Genomic DNA, 22,093 nt, shown 5'->3' on the forward strand with positions numbered 1-22,093 from the left:
TCAATGTCTGTTTCCGCTTAAAGTCAGTAAGTGGCGTCTTAATATGAAGACTAGTGTTAACTTTTCACACCAGGAACTTTGGTTAAAATCCAGCATGTTCATGTGAAATTTATTCAACGTTTTCTCAAGATAACCCCATTTTCTTCCATCACCTTTCTCAACAATTTATTATTCTTATTACCGGTGTAAGAGCAACAGGAACCCAATTGAATTGCAACATCATGTATGATTCTGGATATATTTTAATGATAATTTTGATTTCAGTTAAGTTACAATATCAATTTTATAATTTTTTGTTTAGCTACAATTGTCCATCATATAACTTTTCATTGGTTTATGGTATTTCTACTTGACTAACGTTTCCACCCTTTCATTACATAGCATTATCAGATCATATGAAATTACATATTACAAGTTTTAAATTACCTGAACATTATATTATACGAAGTTAATTGTACAATATAAAATATGTTGTATAAAAAGATATGGTTAAAATACATGTAGGCTATCTAATACCGTTCATATTACAAAAAATACATTTCGCCTTTTTTATTTTTGATAGTTTCAATGCGCTGACCTCATAATCCAATACGAATCACGTCCACAGCTGTGGAATAGCGATTAGCATGCCTGACTTTGAAACAAGCGGGCCCGGATTCAAATCCTGGTTGGGACAAGTTACCTGGTTGAGGTTTTTCCAGGGTTTTCCCTCAAACTATTAAGAGCACATGCTGGGTAACTTTCGGCGTTGGACCCTGGACTCTTTTCGCTGGCATTATCACCTTCATAACATTCAGAAGCTAGATAACCACAGCAGATGAAATTAGACTATTAAATAGTTTGGGTGGTTGATCATGATTAACTATATATACTTTGATCTTTTTATCTTTTTTTAGTGTTGCTTATACTTTATACCTTTATTCTTATGGTCAACATGGAATATATTATTCTGGTATTTATTCTTGTTCTTTGGGTTATTAGCGTGAATATTTATTACTATTTTTGCATTGATTTCCTTTGAATTTATTAATTTTGAGTAGTTTGATCAACCGTCGTAAAATAAAGTACTAAAAATAATAGGAATCACAGTCAGTAATCTGTACAATTATACAGCAACGTTCTGATTATATTGATGTAATATATTGTATCTGTAAAATAATAATAATAATATCGAAGAATAATTTACTTTAATTCTTTAATGTATATTCGATTATATTTATTGATTCTGAATACCGTTCTTAAGTATTATATATTTTGGTATTTTCTTTGAAATCAATAATAAATTCTCTCTTGTGGTAGGCCTACCGACAGTGGGTTACGCAAGATGCAGTGCCATCGCGGAGACGTCAGATGTGAAAATATGTGATGCCATGGGGCCTACGTTGCCTCACACAGTGCGATTGTGAATGGCGTTTGTCGGACGTCACATTCGTCCAGATCACCTCAGTATGTTGTGAACTACTGAAGAGATTACTCATTCGTGCGTAATGTAGGCTATTGTGTTTTTTATAATTGTCTGAGAACACTAAAGGTATTACTCCTTCGTGCGTAATCCTTGGCATTGTTGAATAAATAAGTACAATGTGTAATTTTATTATCTCCATATCTTCAGTAATGCATTAATTCTTCCTAACAATCACTTTTCTTCTTTTTTTACAATTCATTTTTATGTTTCAATATGCCTGGTGAATTATTAAATACGTATATAATAAATTTTCAATCTTAAGACATATCAACTTGCAAATGTTTATTTGATATTTAATAAGATATATGAACGTTTTCGCCGTTTGGAGCATCTTCAGATATTACAAAACATATAATCTGGACCTATAATAATAAATTATGCAAATAACAAATAATAAAGAACAATGTATGTATGCAATACATGAGATTCATGAGCTTTATGTAAAATGTGACATAATATAGGATAATTGTTGATATAATCTTTAGATTTTGAAATTGAATTGGACGGATATTTTATACATATAGCTCATGTTACAAACAAAATATACAATTATGATTAAAATTTGTCAATAATTTTAAAATTTATAAAGATGATTGATAACATAGATATTTTAAGAGTAATCATTAATTGAGGATTGTCGTAGGATATACGATAATTTGCGTAGCTAATGTTCGTGTGTTATGTGTTTCATTGAAAAACGTTCGCTAATGAACTAAATGTTATTTTATGTTGGAGATTGCTGTTTTAATTTATTATCTGACTTGGTGACATCTTATTGATTATAAATGACTGTTACGTGTAATCAGATTTGTTGAGATATTTGAAATGAATGCTCGTTGGTTATGGATGTCGTGGAGTATACTCTTAAAATATCTATTTTATCAATCATCATTATAAATTTTAAAATTTTAACATCATTGACAAATTTTAATCATAATTGTATATTTTATTTGTAACATGAGCTATATGTATAAAATATCCGTCCAATTCAATTTCAAAATCTAAAGATTATATCAACAATTATCCTATATTATGTCACATTTTACATAAAGCTCATGAATCTCATGTATTTCATACATACATTGTTCTTTATTCTTTGTTATTTGCATAATTTATTATTATAGGTCCAGATTATATGTTTTGTTATATCTGAAGATGCCCCAAACGGCGAAAACGTTCATATATCTTATTAAATAGCAAATAAACATTTGCAAGTTGATATGTCTTAAGATTGAAAATTTATTATATACTTATTTAATAACTTTTCTTCTGCTTACAAGTCAGTACAATAGCGTCTCCTTTGAAAGCGAACGACTTAAAAGTTACAAATTTTATCAAGCCTCTATTGTTCTAGTGTAATTTCATTCTTTGTGTTTTTCTTGAGCTTAGAGAGTGTCCTCGCTACGTGGAATCTTCCTCTCGATTGAGCAGCGCTTTCGATGCCATAAAGCGTTCCACGGCTTTCCGATAAACTGATAGCCGGTTTTCCGGACATAAAAATCGTGCATCAGCGTCAGTCAACTTAGAACTGTAATCTGAAAGTGATGACCCAGTCATTTTTCCTTTGTCTGCTGCATAACTAGGGCTTCATTAATCCATTTTGGGTCCAAATGTTTGTAAGCCTTCTCTTCTTTCTTAGTTAGATAGTAACGATGCTGTATCAACTTCGAAATTATTTAGTGTCAACTCACCTATTGCACAGTCTTTCTTTCAATTTTCCCTATTATTTATTTTTAATTTATTGCACTCAAGACTCCAAAGAGAACGATTTCACATCGTAACAGCCAATAAACAGTATAGTTTACATGGAAGTAATTACAATCTTTTTTAAAATAAGTAAATTTACAATTTAGATTAAGAGAGAAATGAGAAATTTTAAAATAAAGGTGACATATAAGTTTGTTATATAAATTAATAACAATATATTCATTTGCGTACACTTACATTTAAAATTATTTGCATAATCTATATAATTAGATAAGGGACTTCAAATGAAAAAGGGTAATTTTGATAGAAGTGAGAACTATTCTAACAGGTAATGAGAAATGTTATGTAGGCTACTCATACACAACAAAATTAACACGGAGTTGAGCTCGGGCGTGGATTCGATTCCCGCTTGGGTTGATTACTTCGTTTGGTTTTTTCCGAGGTACTCTCCAAACGGTAGGTGAATGTCAAGTAATCTGCGGCGAATCCTTGGTCACATCTCGTGAAATAACATCTCGCTATCACCAATCGCATCGACGCTAAATAACCTAGCAGTTGATACAGCATCGTTAAATAACGTACTAAAAAGTAATAATACAAACTGACAATATAGGCCTACATTTGTTAAAGAAAACATAAAGAGCAACAATACAATAAGTTCCTTACTTTTACACTTAAAACATATTTAAATACTCTGGAGTAGTTAAAGAGCTTATATGAATGTGAGAAGGAGAGATTTTTTTTTTCAATTTAATTGCGAAAAGATCGTTTTTAACGGATATGGTTTGTACTTTTCATAATGTTGATATACTACGCGACCAAGGCGGGAACCGTTTTGTTTGGTGGCGCTGCGATTCGCTTCCCAACACAGGCAGTGCTGTAAAGTCCGCATCAAATGCATGCACATGCTGAACTGTTCTCTTGTTTCGTTATTATTAATACTGTTTATATGTTATATGTTCGTATAAGTTTATACGAATATATATTGTTTAGTTTTATTTTATCGTAAAAAAAGAGAACATGAATCGAAAGTGACGTAAAGTAAAGTAGCTACCGTATTGTACACAATATTGCATTTGATATACATTTCTTACCTTAGCATTTCCCATTCTTTACCTTCCTTTCTAATCCTACTAATTGTTTTAGTAGGTTATTTTACGACGCTTTATCAACATCTTAGGTTATTTAGAGTCTGAATGAGATGAATGTGATAATGCCGGTAAAATCAGTCCGGGGTCCAGCACCGAAAGTTACCCAGCATTTGCTTATATTGGGTTGAGGAAAAACTACCACCGGGAATCGAACCCGGGCCACCTGATTTCGCGGCCAGACGCGCTAACCGTTACTCCACAGGTGTGGACTACTAATTGTTTCCTTATTTGCCTTCACAATAGCTGCAGCACGCTCTGTTGCCTTCGACAGAGGTAGGAATAAATCAGTTGTCTTTTCTTCATCACTAAACTTTGTGACATTATAAATAACGCGCTTAGCTACGAAACACACGCGGCATTGCGACCAGATTGAAACGCTAGGCATTGGATGTGACGACACTCCAGCAGTAAACATACGCAGCGAGCACGGAGTTCCTCATTCTGCCACGACGGGTCCCGCCTTGGTCGTGTAGTACGTAGGTAAACTGTTAAAATATTTGTATAACTCATACCGGATACCTTTATTGCCTTATTTGTTTGACAAGTTAGGGATACTTTAAGAACTTTACGATCTAAAATTATTTGTATTGTTGCCATAATTTTTGTACGTAATTATGATTTTGTTTAGTTCTTTTATTTCTTACTCAATCACAAATCAAATAATTTCCTTTCGACGGCTTGTAGGCTATTCTAAAAAAAAATGTGCCTTGTAGTCACCATCCAGTATCTAAGCCATATACATTTGAATAGGTACCTACTAACTTGGCCTTATACAAATCCATTATTGACGTTTTATTTTATGTATAGCACTGTAATCAATTAGGTCTAATTATTTACTTTTCCATGTGCAGAAATTGAGGCGCTGAGATCAAAAAAGGGACTAGTCATGCAGAGGTAATTTTGATAAAAACTCAAAACACTTCACAAACTGCATTGTTCTTGCTTTAACCCCTTGTTTTTCGTATTATTACTTTGCACTTGGCCAGATCAACTTTTCTGACAAGGAGTTAATTTTTTTGAGAACATAACCCATAGAAAATAGTTTTGAAAACTGTAGGCATGTCCCCTTTTTTGTCTAAAGGAACAGAATTTCGATAAAAAATAGTAAATAAATTAAATATGGTAATATTTTTTTGATATGATATTATTATTGTTATATAAAGATTAAAGCATAAAATTATATTTATGAAAAATTTGATACCTCAGTAAAACTATCCAATTCGGTCATCTTCACTGTCTCACAATTCACTTCCAGAATCTTGGAATGCTGGGTCATTGTGTTTAACACTGTATCTCAAACTTCATGAAACACTTTGTAGAATTCTAGCGTTAAGTTGAACAACGGGACTTGTCAAGTGGCTAGTCCCCTTTTTCTAACAATATTTCACGCAAGTGACAACTTCCATTTTTACATTAAACGATGAAGGGTCGCTCATATAATAGGGGAGCACACTTAATTCGGACACCCAAAAAATTGATGACAAGTCACGTTTTTGATCTCAGCTCCTCAATTGAATTAATATAAGATTATTACATTATAAACAATTTAATTAGACACAATAGGCGAATACAGAACAAACTGATATTAAGGCTACATTTAGTTCTAATGCCAGCAAGTCGAATTCATTACAATCGTGCAGGTACAAACCACAGGGAAATGAAGAATTTGGAAGACCTAAGAAACGTCGGTGAGAACAGCTATAAATCTAGGAGGCGGAACTATTCAAAGGGTGCAAATATGATGATGATGATGATGATGAATATTGATTATGATCCATGATCTATCTCAGATGAATTTCTAGACCGAACTTTAGCTTTAGGGACGATATTTTTCTCGTTGATGCTTTTGAAGAATTTTCTACCTTTTTCCATGAAAAACATGTTAGTGCAAACACTCGTGATGCCCCACTTCGATGACTGTGATATTCTGTTTACTGACCTAAGCGTTACTTCGGCGCAGAGACTGCAACGTTCATAATATGCGCGTCCGTTTCGTCTGCAATATTCGCCGGGCTGATCACGTAACACCATCCCTCGAAATGTTGTCCTGGCTCCGTCTAGAAGATCGTAGGAAAATCCACTGTCTTTCCCTTCTCTTTCACATATTGCATTTCTCCACTCCTGTCCATCTTGCGTTTCGTTTTCAAAATTTATCCACCCATCATAACCTAGACACACGATCACAACACTCTTCAATATTATCCATTCCGTCCCACCGAACATCCTCATATTCATCTTCTTTCACTGTGGCTGTTCCTCGACTTTGGAATTCCCTATCGAGTAATGTCAGGGACTGTCAGACATCAAACCAATTTAAGAATAGACTAACGAAATATTTTTCTAACAATTCTTGTTAACAATAATAGCTCTTTCAGGTATCTCAATGTTTAATGGTTATATATATATATATATATATATATATATATATATATATATATATATATATATATATCTCACAGAATAAATATTTAAATTATCTCATTATTATTATTATTATTACTATTATTATTATTATTATTATTATTATTATTATTATCATCATCACTATTTCTTACCAATGTTTATTATTGTCACACTAACATTAAGTTACTACGCGACCAAGGCGGGACCCGTCGTGGCAGAATGAGGAACTCCGTGCTCGCTGCGTATGTTTACTGCTGGAGTGTCGTCACATCCAATGCCTAGCGTTTCAATCTGGTCGCAATTCCACATGTAGGAAAACGTGTGTTTCGGAGCCAAGCGCGGAGTATTATTTATAATGCCAAAGTTTAGAGATGAAGAAAAGACAACTGATTTATTCCTACTTTTGTCGAAGGCAACAGAGCGTGCTGCAGCTATTGTGAAGGCAAATAAGGAAGCAACTAGTAGTCCACACCTGTGAGTAACGATTAGCTTGTCTGGCCGCGAAACAAGGTGGCCCGGGTTCTATTCCCGGTCGGGGCAAGTTACCTGGTTGAGGTTTTTCCGGGGTTTTCCTTCAGCCCAATATGAGCAAATGCTGGGTAACTATCGGTGCTGGAGCCCGGACTGATTTCACCGACATTATCACCTTCATCTCATTCATACGCTAAATAACCTAAGATGTTGATAAAGTGTCGTAAAATAACCTACTAAAAACAATTAGTAGGATTAGAAAAGAAGGTAAAGAATGAGAAATGCTAAGGTAAGAAATGATATCAAATGAAATATTGTATAAAATACGGTAACTACTTTAGTTTACGTAACTTTCGATTCATGTTCTCTCCTTTACGAACGCCGATGTTGTAGTGTTTATTCTGAATAGATTTCTTTGTGTCTAAGCATATGATAAATAAAACTAAACGAACTATAAACTTATACGAATATATAACATATAAAACGTATTGATAATAACGAAACAAGAAAACAGTTCAGCATGTGCTTCATTTTGCATCTGATGCGGACTTTACAGCACGGCCTGTGTTGTGAAGCGAATCGCAGCGCCACCAAACAAAACGGTTCCCGCCTTGGTCGCATAGTACTTATCCAACTTTCATTATTTACTTTCATGTTGTTTTATGGTCCAGATATCAATGTAATAACTATGTAACCAATTGTATTCTATTAGAATTAGAGTCTGGCTGGGCGGAAGAGAAGGCCTACTGGCCTTAGCTCTGCCAGATTAAGTAAATAAATTATTATTATTATTATTATTATTATTATTATTATTATTATTATTATAACAAAATATATTTAGATATTATTCAGCGGACTGCGCTGTTCCAACTGAGTACGTTTGTTTATACTCTGTACATGTTAAGAAGAAATTACCTCTCATTGCCATAGTACTTAATACTCGACGGGACATCGACTAGTTTCCTAATAAAGTGCTACAACAAGGTGGAGAAACACAAAACATCTCTTTACAAACGTGAAGAGAAGTAAGTCCCTGGATATATATTTTCAGATGCCCACAATTTTAAGCATTAAAATTAGGAATGACGTCATAATTTATTGTAGCTACAGAACATAACACGCTTCATGTAAGTTACTGCAAACATGGTATTTCATTAAAGTAATCTTAATTTTTGTTCTTTATCTGTAGTTGACATTGTTTAAAAATAAATAGACCATGTTAAAGAAATGCAAATTATGCTTGTATTATCTTTCTCATAAAAATGCGTATAATATATACTTTACAAGCTTCATGTTAAGTTGATGATGACACTGACTAACACAACATGTTGAGACATCTCTCTCTCTCTCTCTTCAAGGTACTTCATACTGACATCACAGAACACGCCCCGGTAAACGTATGGCCACATAGCATCCCCACATTTAAGGTGTCAAGAAAAACCGACTCCCAATGCCGTTGTTATATACACAGAAAACAATAGGATGAAATCTTCCCTTGATATAATCCCGCTACTCCACCCATGCGGCCGGGTTATAGAGATCTCTCAACATGTACTGACACCCTATCATTATTACATGCGCATTTCCCCTCCCTGAATCCATTTTCTTCTTTGGTCTAAACCGTGGCGTATACTGAAAATGAAAACATTGCTTACCACAACAAAAGCTTCGGGTGCTCATGCTTATTAACATATCTGCGCTTAACCATTCGTTTGTAATAAAGATATCATTGCGTGTGATGTTAGTCCCGAGCCCACCTCTAAGCCTATGGGATATATACTTTAATTAAACGTTGACTTGTCAACTTGCCACGCTACGATAATTTATGTTGTGCTTCGGGGAGGTACTGAGCCGAAAAAGTAAAATGGGGGAAGTGGAGAGGAGAAAGAACGGGAATCGTTTAATTTTAATTTTCGATTTGTTGCCAGCATGAATTGCATCGCTGATAGGACTGAGAAAGGATGATTTTCGATGCTATAATTCACGTTATTGTATAGGACGGTATACTGTTGTCTGACAATAGGCATTATACAGCACATGGCTGCATTTGTATGCTCAGACAGTAGTTGTACTCAATAAGCAGGAATCAGATAACGCGTCTACAAGGTAGCCATCTGGCGCCGTAAATTGTGTCCAACGCATTGAAACAAATAGCCAAGTCCTGCCTATGTGTGCTATTCAAATGAAGAAAGGACAAGAGTTTGACAAACCCTTGCAGCTATTGTTATGCTGGAAGAGACAATGTGGTGGACAAGAATTAGAATAAATGTTACTTCTCTAGAAGGACTTGAAAGCCTTCATTCCATGAAATATTCACGAATGGATCTCACTATTGATACTTTATTGTTTCATAATTTATTCTAATCAAATTACTGAAGCGGGATTGTTTTAAATCAAGTGATATACAGTGAGTGTAAAAAGTCTTCATACATCAAAATATTTTAACTAAATAGATTTATATACGGTGTCTAATTACATAGTAAACAAAACAATTATTTTTTCCTGTACATCTAATAACGACTGGAAGGTCTGGGGTTCGATCCCGGGTGGTAACAGGATTTTTTCTCGTTGCCAAACTTTCAGAACGGCCCCGAGGTTCATTCAGCCTTCTATAAATTTGAATACCGGGTCTTTCCGAGGGTAAAAGGCGGTCAGAGCGTGGTGCCGACCACACCACTTCATTCTAGTGCCGAGGTCATGGAAAGCATGGGACTCTACCTCCATGCCCCCCAAGTGCCTTCATAGCATTTTACGGGGATACCTTTACCCTTTTTACCCTTTTACATCTAATAACATAATTAACAGATTTATATGCACGTTATGGTTAATATAAGTAATTGTATTTTTCAAAAAAAGCTAACTAAAAAAAAAACAAACAAAAAGTCGGAAAACGTATTTGTCTTTCTTGTGTTAAATTTTATATTACCTTGTTAACATGTTTCAGCCTGCTATTGGTCATCTTCAGAACTGGTTGTTGCTAGTTTTGGCTTTGTTTTGTTTCCTGTGGGGATGTGTTTGTGTAGTGTAATGAAAACAGGAAACAGTAAACAAAAGAAAACGCGCCAAGACCAGCAACAACCAGTTCTGAAGATGGCCAATAGCAGGCTGAAACATGTAAACAAGGTAATATAAAATTTAACACAAGAACGACAAATAATACCTTTTCCCGAAATATTATTAAAAGTTATGTAATCATTATGTGTAAAAACAAAAAGTGTTCATACATTTTCAAATTAATGTCCCAATCTTCATCAAATTATCAGAAATGAATACTTAGTGGGATTTCCTTTTGCTTCCAAAACTCTTGTGAGACGTCTTGATATTGATGCCACCAAACTTCTAGTCTTGGAAGGCGGAATTTTATTCCATTCTTTTAAGAGACAATCCTTCAGATCCTGTTTGTTCTTCAGTTGTCTTTCTCTGACTTTGGTATCGAGATAGTCCCACATATGCTTTATGGGACTGTGGAGGCGTTGGGAGATATTTGGTGGGTGTTGTAAAGAACCCATAAACGAGCATTGAAAGAAGAGTGCTTTGGATCATTGTCAGGAGTGAAAATAAAATTGTTTCTGATGCCCATTTTTTTCTGCTGATAAACGTAAATGAGCTTTCAATATATTGATATATTGATACTGCTCTACAATAATATGCAAGGATCCAACACCAGCAGCCCTCATACACCCGCAAACAAGAACAGAGCCACCACAATGTTTCACAGTAGGTTCCAGATTCTTTTTCCTTAGCTCTGTATTTTTTCCCTCCATACCAGTGTCCTCCCATCCGACCAAAATACATTAAACTTGCTTTCGTCGGTAAATATGACTCTATCCCAAAAATTCTTTGTAATATTTACATGCATTTTAGCAAACAAGAACCTCTTTTTTTTCTATTTATTTCATTGATATAGCATTTTCTACATACTATTCTACAGTAAAAATTGTTATTTCTTATGCAGTTTCTTACTGTTGAAGGACTGACATTTAAGTGAATTTCATTATTTAACTCACTAGCTATTTTCTGAGCACTGATATGTTTTACTTTTTTGAGCATCAATGATTCAGCTCGTTTACTCACTTTTGTTGGACAGCCTGATCTTCGATTTTTGAAAGATTTTGTCTTACCAACTCTGTCAATTTATTATAGTCTGAATAGTTGCTCAGGCCTTTTTACAATTTTTGAGATTTCGGAAAGAAACTGACATTGATTATGGAAATTAATGATAATTCTTCTCTCCTCTTCAGTCGTTTCACGTCATATTGTTCTATTATTTCAACGCAGTACCACAGTCTAGTATATACAGACGAAGCTTGAGTTGTGAAGGTTCTAGGAACAATAGACTGTGCCGGTACTATTTCGCATTGTCTGTAATGAGGCGATATTAGCGATCCTAGTGGTTAGCAACTATCTATGGATGCATATTTACTACATATCGAGTTCGTGACTGTATATATTGGACTGTAGTAGTCTGGCAGTACATAAATGCGGCCTGCACTGGTACAGAGGTTCAGCTGTTTCAGAGGAATACCGTACTTGGTTGTGTATGAAGACTTTTTGCGCATTCATATGAAATGTTTCTTTACGTTTCTATTTTTTTTAAACGGAATTCGCAGTAGAATTATTTTTCTTTCTTTTTTATACGTTGTATTATATTTGTATCTATTCCTCAAAATATTATATTTATTATAAATTAGCATACTGAGATTACAAGACATATTTATGTTATTTTAATAAGCATATGGTGACTTTTTACATCACTGTATAAGCGTAAATAATCTGGTATTAAAATATTTACAGGAAGATCAAACTTCATAGAGTTCTACGAAATTGCAACAAAATTAGCATTACAATATAAAATCATAAGTAAAATAAGACAATTCACTTATTTAAAGTATGATGTAGGCTATTATTTCATGACGATATAGTAAATAGTAGTGCCTATTTAGCTCATGTAATCAGTGACCAATCCAGTATAAGAATTTGTTCAGTTTCAAAAAATCACAGTCATCTATCACTGTAAAGATGTCGAAATAATCTTGCCGTACCTGATTCGCAGTTGTCAGCATATTGTCCCATCTGATTCGCATTTCTTCCTGGTTAGTATGGGGAATATTTAGAAGACGGTGACAGCTTATCCTCACTGAAACCCTACAGTATTTGCAAAATAACGAGGAAGATCATAATTTCATTTATAAACAACGTACAAAACAAAAATCAACATTACCATCTTCTGCGGGTGTCTGGAAAAAGAATTAAGGACCAGACTAGTGAAATGCTTTGTGTATAGTGTGGCATCATATGGGGCAGAAATATGAACATTACGACGAAATGAAGAGAAACGCCTCGAACTATTTGAAATGTGAATATGGAGAAGACTGGAGCGTGTGAAATGGATAGACAAAATAAGAAATGAAATTTTGCTAGAAAGAGTGGAAGAAGGAAGAATAATGCTGAAAATGATTAGGAAGAGGAAAAAGGAATTGGCTGGGTTACTGGCTGAGAAAAAAAAAAACTACCTACGGAAGGATGCAATTGAAGAAATGGTGAACGGGAGATAAGTTCGTGGCAGAAGAAGATATTAGATGATAGATGATATTAAGACACGTCGGTCGTAACGGAGACTAAGAGGAAGGCATAAAATAGGAAAGATTGGATAATGCTGTGTTTGCAGTGAAATACCTGCTCTTAGGCAAAAAACTATGAATGAATGACTGAATGAATGTGCCTCTTGGATTCATTCATTCATAGTGCCCTGCCCAAGGACAGGCCTTTCACTGCAAACCCAGCATTCTTCAGTTTTTCCTATGTTCTGCCTTCTTCTTAGGATAAAGTTCAACAAAACGAGATACAAACTGTAATACCTATCACTGACAACATAGGCTAATGCAAGAACACAATTTCTTGCGAATGTGAAGAAGTATGAGAACAACGTTTGAGCTGTGTTCGCCACATGGTTTTTATTTAGTACGATGGAGTTTCCTTCACTCATGCTTTTTATATTTTATTTACAAAAAATAATGCAAATATTATTGTTTCTTATGTAAAAGTAGTTTCTTATGTAATTTGTTCCCAGAATTTTGAAACTAAACTTACGAAGTGTTAATTTCAAACTTCCCAGTTAAAGGTTCATTTAATTATTGTCAGTTATGCAATTAGCACGACTAGCAGAGTGTTGGACTCCATCTTGTGGGTATTTCCGTCCACTCAGACGAAAACAGGACTGCCATATCTCTACTCCGTGAAAATGAGAATGATGTGACGTAATGGCAAAGTCCATCTTGCCACCTAATACTTAAAATTCTACAACATAACATCCTTTGTCTTTCATACTCGTCCATTACCATCACCGAGAACATGCGGGACTGTCAGCTTCAACCAACTCGAACTTCCATCACATGACAACATAACATCCTACGCGGTGAGTGTGATGAAAAGTTAGCAGGAAAACCATACAGCTAGCCTCAATGTCAGAACTCGTCTGTTTCTCTTTATATTACTTACTCTGGCGTGGCTTTGCAAGCAGTGCGTGTGTTTCAATACACCATCACCTTTTTATTATAATATAATATAATATAATATAATATAATATAATATAATATAATATAATATAATATAATATAATATAATATATAATACAATATAATACAATGCAATACAATATACTATATGTATGTCTTCTGCCTACGCGCTTCACTTGCGTGATTCGGGTTTCGCCTGACCCATTTTCAAGTTGCACACAACTTCGGTGGCCCACGCTATGTGATGAGTTATATCTTGTACTAGGGTGAGTGTATGTGTAAGTGTTGGTGTAAGTGTAGTGTAGGGAATGGGTGAGGATGATGATGAAGGTGAGGAAAGGCGAAGGGGAAACCCGGTGCCGGCACGTAGCCTACTCTTGTCAAATAGCACCAAAGCGGCCGCCAAGCTTAAAGTCCCCATCCGACGGACGAATCACTATTAACAGTGTCATGCCTTCTCTTGATATGCACTACGGAGAGATTTGGGATTTAACCTAGGCATATTGGTGCACAATTTAGTGATTAGAAGTTGTGCGCCGCCATGTCTCCCAGTCCCGAGGTAGAAATTTTACATGAAAATTTCTAACCACGCCGGGAATCGAACCCGGGTCGGCTAGTCTGGAGACAGACGCGCTACTATAGAGCTAACTCGGCAGACTATGTCATATAATATAATATAATATAATATAATATAATATAATATAATATAATATAATATAATATAGGATACAGCAAATAAAAATCTGACATTTTTTGAAATGAGAAAGCACAGTTGTATTTTAATGTAAGTTGGTTTAGATTTTGAAAAATACAGCCTCCAAATGACATCCATGGCTGGGAACTCGCCCATGTCCACCCACATTGATATGTTGTCAGAACCTAAGCTGCGTAGATTAGGTTAGGTAACGGTGGTGGGTTAGGGACGACCCTTTGTACGTTGGTCATACTGAAGCCTATTGTGCACCCCGAACCCCGAATTTCTTTTATAGGATGAATGAGGATGAGGTGCACCAACGCACCGACCGCATATGACCCTTCACCCGATCACCTAATGGGGGCCCCCTACCTTCCCGCCCTAAGTTCATACCGCTAAAGGACCAAGCAGCACAGGATCCATTCCAACGGCGCTTTTCCGATGTCGAAGCAACCTTGAAAGTGCTCCTAAGTAATGAATCCTGGGAGGGAGAGAGATTGCTGAAGGGTGGGAACCCGGGGACGATTGCGGAGAGGACGCCCCCTACCCTTAAGCCGACGAAGACAAGCGCCTCAACCTGAATATGTCTATGGAATGAGATGGAGAAGATGAATGATAAAGTAGAGCTGAGACGAGATGTTATGGCACCAACATGCGCGAAGTTTTAAATTGCCGGCCAACAGGGTAGAGGAGTGGGGGTTGTTTGGGTTACGGTTCTCAAGCTCAGAGCGGCAGGCATATCCGTTTCATCTCTTTCCAAAAACATTCGTCTTACCTTAGTATCACCACTTTCCTACTCAAGAGTCCGAAGGTACCTAATGGAATTACGCCCGCTATTCCATCTTTACATTCTTATTCTCCGTACGAATCAGACGACGGATCTGTGCTGGAATCAGATGTCCCTAAGTTTATGGAAATTTTCTAAAAAATATTGTCCATCACGTGCTCAATTTCAATGTAATTATTCTCTACTTTCTTCACATAATCATACACTGATATCCATTTTTGGAAGAAGTGATTGCAGAGTCGGCCTCTGCTTATGCGTAGCGTAGAAATTATAAATGAGTCATCTTATGACTTCCTCATCAAAACTGTCTACAGCTGCAACAATCTTCTTCTTCGACTGTGATTTTTCCGGACTGGAGAAAGAATCTGCTGTTCCTGCATCAATATTTTCCCCTTCTTTCCTGATTCTTGCCAAGGTTCGCTTTGAAATACCAATGGCAGCCAGTACTCTTGCACACACGCTTTTCAATTGAATTGGTATTCCGTTTACAGCCTCTTCTGACATGAATTTCCATACATTGTATGCTATTTGATGTCCTTGACTATGAACTACTCTATGATTTCACACCTTAGACAATGCCATAATGAGGGCGGTCAGAAGGAGAATGTTTTCGGTATTAGCAATAGCGGTAGTAGCAGAACGGTCTGAACACTCGGAATGCTAGTAACCAACTAACCCAACACCCCTCCAGTTTAGTGTGAGGGCGAGTCCAAGCAAACGAACTAAAATGCGTCCCTCACGCCGGTGCCATAACTTCTCGTCCGGGCTCTATCTAAATTCTTTTTCTATTCCAACCCGGCATTTGCTTACGTAACTGTGAAAAACCACGGTTAGGTTGGTCGGTCCGGGAATCGAACCACAGATCTCCCGAATGCGAGTCCCATGCGAAACGCATGGGTCACCTCGCTAGGTACGCTTCTTAAGGGCGGTTTTCCACCAGACGGCCTAGTCGAGTCACTGTTTTGTTTCCGAAGTTTGAAAATACCAACAGAACAGAAACAATCGAACACGCTATTTCAACTAGAAGTACAGGTTTCGGTCTAGAGGTTTTCAGTTGTTTCCACAGGAGATTTATTTTACTGGGTTATTTACGACACTGTACCAACATCTCAGATTATTTAGCGCCGATAGTTATCCAGCATTTGCTCATAGTGAGTTGAAGGAAATCCACAGGAGATATACGTTGTAGAGAAAAATGTTCAGTGAGGACGATTTGTTTATTCTTGCTTGTGGGTGGTTTATACTGTGTTATGTTCTACAGGGACATCATTTTATTGTATCTGAGTTTTTGAATGTACTTCACTCCCACCCCCTTCTACTAATTAAGTTCAACCGTCCTCCACACAGATCCAAGACCGCATATACAGTCATAGTAGCCTTACGGTCATAGTAAACAGTACGTTCCAAAAATATTTTTGCGTTTTCCAGTGACGAAAGAGCTTTCAATATTTCATCATTTTCCATTTGCCTACGTCGCATCCCGATTTCCCCCACCTGCTTCTATTCGCCTCTCTGTAAAGGCTAGTGGCTGGGGTGTCTTAGCTCTTTTCTGGGAACAATAATTTCTTTTAGGAATTGGACGACTACGCAATATTATACAACTGTTTAAAATAACTTAAATAAAAGGGCCTCGTTAAGTAATTAACTGTCACGTGATTTCCTCCCTTTCTACGACGCTGCGACGTAACCACTTGGACAGTAGATAGCATGTCTGAGTAATTTTATCTTTTCAGATCGGGCAGAAGTGAAGATTGAATTTACAGTACGTAAGGTCTCTTTTATAGAGTAGGTACAGAATTGTTTCAACATGAGTTACTGATACGAAGTACGAACCTGGTAATTGGAATTAGGTACAATAGATTTTAGTGCGATAATATACACATTAGAACTGAAGCCTGTATCGAAATGTGTTTAAATATCCATATTATGATTATTTTCCAATTTAACTTCATTCTCTATAGTGACCGCTAATGTGTTGTAGACAGTATAATATACACTGCATAATGAATACGTCCGCATGGAAAGCTCATTTCGTGAGTAAAAACACTAATTGTTAATACTGTGCTGTATTTTGATTAAACAAAAACGTAATGAAAATTATCAAACTCAAAATCGCGATATTTCCTAGTTTACGTAAATGGATGAACTGCTTTTCTTCCCTTCTATACCTATAGTCCCGACGCTGTTATTTCCGGCGTGACTCCGCCTCTTTGCATACGTCTTAGAAAGTGAAGGCTCTATAAAGTGTAGGTAGTATTGTTCGCCATTTTTGTTCTTACGTTGCCGAGCTACCATACGAGGAATCTATTTGCCACACCGTTAAACATTATCATGTCGTAGCTCCTATGATAATAAATCAAACGCAATGTAATTCAGCAAATAATTGAGCGGCAAATAACGTCTTCGTGTGCTTCCTGCGAACGCCAACGAAAGAGCTAAAATGGCGGGAGATTATATTAAGTATTTATAGAGCCTTAAGAAATGAATCAGCGAATCACAAGACGCACACGTCGTTTAAATGTAGCCGACCTACAACGCGATTGGCTGCCGGAAATTAGAGCGACGGGACTATAGTAAAGTGATTTGTTTGTATATTACGCCAGTATAATCGAACTCCAGTCGTGGAAGGAGGTAGCAAACGGTGTTTCCGGTTCTTAATCGTTGGTCCAAATGTATAGCCAGGTTAATATTAGAAATGTTAGTAAAAATAAAATGATGTCCCTGTATAAAAAAATATAGAAGAAATCGTCGATCGTCGTAAACCGATGTATTGGGTGAGATCGCTTTTGGCTATAAAATGGAACAAGAACAATTTTGAAAGAGCTGATAGAAAGATGATATGTCTACTGGATTATTTATACATGGGGAACTGCAATTCTCGTTTCATAATTTTCGTAAAAATGTCCAGTAGCGATTTTGAAAACCTAATAAATGTAATTGGCAGTAAAATTTGCATATAGAATACCATTTATTGAGATGTTATTTCTGTTAAACACCGTTTAGCAGTAACTTTAAGATTCATTGCTACTGGAGAAAGCTATCAAAGTCTTTTGTATTTATACCGTATCAAAATTTGTGCTTAAGTATACTTTGTTCTGTGCGAAAGTCTAATGAATTATATAAAGGTAAGTGCTGACAAAGACAGTAAGTCCAAAAGTAATTTTATTTATTTAACAAATTTATAAAAGAATATAAAAAAGCATATTCTTCTTACCTCACAACATTTTTTACAAAGCTTACTCAGGAGGACAAACCAAAACTTTATTCTTAATACCTGACAATATTTTATTACATGCAAAAATACTTATACAAGAAGAAAAGCTAAAACTTCATTCTTCATACCTGACAATATTTTTATTGCATATAAAAGAGTTTATGCAAGAAGACAAACCGAAAATTTATTCTTCATACCTGACAATAGTTTTATTGCATACAAAAAGACGTAGGCTATAGGCCAACAGGAGGACAAACTAAACATTATTTTTCATACGATGAAAGAGTAATGGAACGGAGAAAAATTCTCTCCGGCGCCGGGATTTGAACCCGGGTTTTCAGCTCTACGTGCTGATGCTTTATCCACTAAGCCACACCGGATACAACCCCGACGCCGGTTAGAATCGTCTCAGATTAAGCTCCAACTCTTGGGTTCCCTCTAGTGGCCGCCCTCTGCACTACGTCATAGATGTCTATGAACGCAGGACCGAAGTCCACACATGTGCTGAGGTGCACTCGATGTGAGTGACTAGTTGGCCGGGATCCGACGGAATAATAAATTTTTCTCCGTTCCATTACTCTTTCATCGTATGATGACGCAGAATATCTGCATGGAAATATCATATGTACTTCGGTACATTAAAATAATATATACTATTTTTCATACCTGAAAATATGTTTTTTGCATATAAAAGTGTTTATGCTAGAAGACAAACCAAAACTTTATTCTTCATACCTTATGATATTTTCATTGCATACAAAAAGACTTATCCAAAAGGACAAATTAAAACATTATTCCTCATACCTGAAAATATTTTTATTGTATACAAAAACACATACAATATACAAGAGAACAAACTGAAACTTTATTCTTCATACCTTATGATATTTTCATTGCATACAAAAAGACTTATCCAAAAGGACAAACTAAAACATTATTCTTCATACCTGAAAATATTTTTATTGTATACAAAAACACATACAGTATGCAAAAGAGAACAAACTGAAACTTTATTCTTCATACCTATGTATTTTCACTGCGTACAAAAACACGTATACAAGAGTACAAACTAAAACTTTATTCTTCATACCTGAAAATATGTTTATTGCATATTATAAAAGAGTTTATGCAAGAAGACAAACCAAAACTTTATTCTTCATACCTTATGATATTTTCATTGCATACAAAAAGACGTATACAAGAGGACAAACTAAAACTTTATTCTTCATACCTGAAAATATTTTATTGCATACATAAAGACATATACAAGAGAACAAACCGAAACTTTATTCTTCACACCTAATAATATTCGTTTTCATGCAAAATTGAATACGATCCAGTCGATCCGAACCCATTTTTAGGTGTATAGGACTAGACCTTGAGACTCATCGTTTTGAATTCCCGTTTGCAAGGAATTTTCAATAAGGTAATCATAGCTGCAATTTCAACATTTCGCTATCGGGGTCGGTAACGACTGACGAAATTATTGTCGATCTGGTTGGCAAGTTGGTATAGCGCTGGCCTTCTATGCCCAAGGTTGCGGGTTCGATCCCGGGCCAGGTCGATGGCATTTAAGTGTGCTTAAATCCGACAGGCTCATGTCAGTAGATTTACTGGCATGTAAAAGAACTCCTGCGGGACAAAATTCCGGCACATCCGGCGACGCTGATATAACCTCTGCTGTTGCGAGCGTCGTTAAATAAAACATAACATAACGAAATTGTTGATAAGGAAGAGGAGATTAAAATGTGATCGAGAAAAACCCGGGCCAAAGCAGTCGCTTGATTTTGCAGTACGTAGCCTTTTGTTTATATCTCACGTTGGATAAGTTCGTGCCTCCGTGCGGAATCTTGGGCATTGCGATGTTGCCAGCATGCTTATACTTTCGATGCAATTATTCAATTAATCATACACTTAATCTCAATAGACTTGTTTATTTTAATGTAATCTATCCCTTTTTCAATGCGGAGGGATATATTGCTACCACTCTGTATAGGCCTATTAAGCTGAAAAGGATTTATTTTAGTAGTTATTTTACGATGTGGCAAAGTTGACTAATCTAACTCCATTGTCACTACTAATTGCGTGTAAGCTCTCTTTTCCAATAGTTGGTCTAAAAATATCCTCCCGTCCTACTTTAGAGTTGAAATCCCCCAATAAAATTTTCATGTGATATCTAGGGAACTGATCAAAAGTATGTTCCAATTCCTCATAGAAGCTATCCTTTATATGGTCGTCTTTCTCTTCTGTAGGGGCGTGAGCATTTATAACTATGATATCGCACCATCTACTCTTAAGTACTAAATATGATAACCTGTCACTGATAAATTCGACCTTTTTTACTGCTGATTTTATTCTTTTATGAACAAAGAATCCTGTTCCTAATTGGTGATTATTGTTTCCTTCCCCATAATACAACAAGTAATCTCCTATTTGTGATATGCCATTCCCACCTAACCTAACCTCTTGTACTCCCACGAAGTCTATTCTATATCTAGCTATTGCGGTTTCAGAATAAGAAGGCATATGGCCTAAGCCAATTGAGTGCTAGCAACAGTTCGACGTTGTCACACAGTGCACGGTGCACGAGACATGGAAGACAGAGGCAACAGATATAAGAACAGAACATATCAGTTGCAGCCCTCTCGCTGAGCGAGCGGGTCGAGACCTGTTTCTTCATTGTGTGCAATGTTTAAATATAATTACTCTTACTGAAGTAATTCTCATCTCAATTTTTATTACTTCTTCGCTTCATAGATCAGTAGCTCTTGGAGTCACTGACTTGCAAAATAAAGTGACAGATATGTAGAAATTTACTTTGCTAATGTCTGAGAAAGAATGTTTTAATTCTTACTCAGACTTCCTTGTACAGCGAAGCTGAATTTATTATTGTTTATTTCTCCAGAGGAAAGATAAGGTACAGTTTGTTTGCAGGGGCAGCCTAAGAATCTAGCGATAACAAAACGAAAACATATCTGTAGATACGTAATTTAGTATTGAAGTTAGAAAGTATTTTATTTTTCCTCCGTTAAATGAAGCCTATATAATTTAATTTAATTCTCTAGCTTATACATACCTAGGGGTCCAGGGTTCTACAGTCTGGTTACGAATCTGGCTATAATGCAACGTAATCATAATGTGTGTTCATATATAATTCAGTACTCATACTGAAACTGTAGATTATTTTATATTTCTTTGTTAAACTAAGTCCAATTTTATTTTATCATCTAATTTTTACATATCTAGAGGTCCAGTGTTCCATATTCTGGCTAAGAATCCGGCTATAAGAATATAAGCATATCTGTTCATATGTAGGCCTAATTCAGTACTCATATTGAAACTGAAGATTACTTTCTTTTACTTTGTTAAATCAAGTCTATCTAATTTAATTTAATCCTCAAGCTTATACCTACCTAGAAGTCCAGGATTCTATGTTCTATCACTCTGGCCTGTGGCAATATAAACCTACGAGTGAAGGTAGTTGTACAGAAACGAATATGAAAACCGTAACCCAATGATATCGTTAATATATTGAAGATAAAATTGTATATTAGAAAAAAACGTATAGATTGTAATGTATATATAACGAAAGGTGTTTAAAATAGGAATTGAGTTTTGGAATTATAAAATCTCCTCGTTCCTAGCATGCCTGTATTTATTTTAAAAGTGAAATGTAGTTAATGTGC

Source organism: Periplaneta americana, chromosome 9 (genome assembly GCF_040183065.1).
Source record: "Periplaneta americana isolate PAMFEO1 chromosome 9, P.americana_PAMFEO1_priV1, whole genome shotgun sequence".
NCBI lineage: Eukaryota > Metazoa > Arthropoda > Insecta > Blattodea > Blattidae > Periplaneta > Periplaneta americana.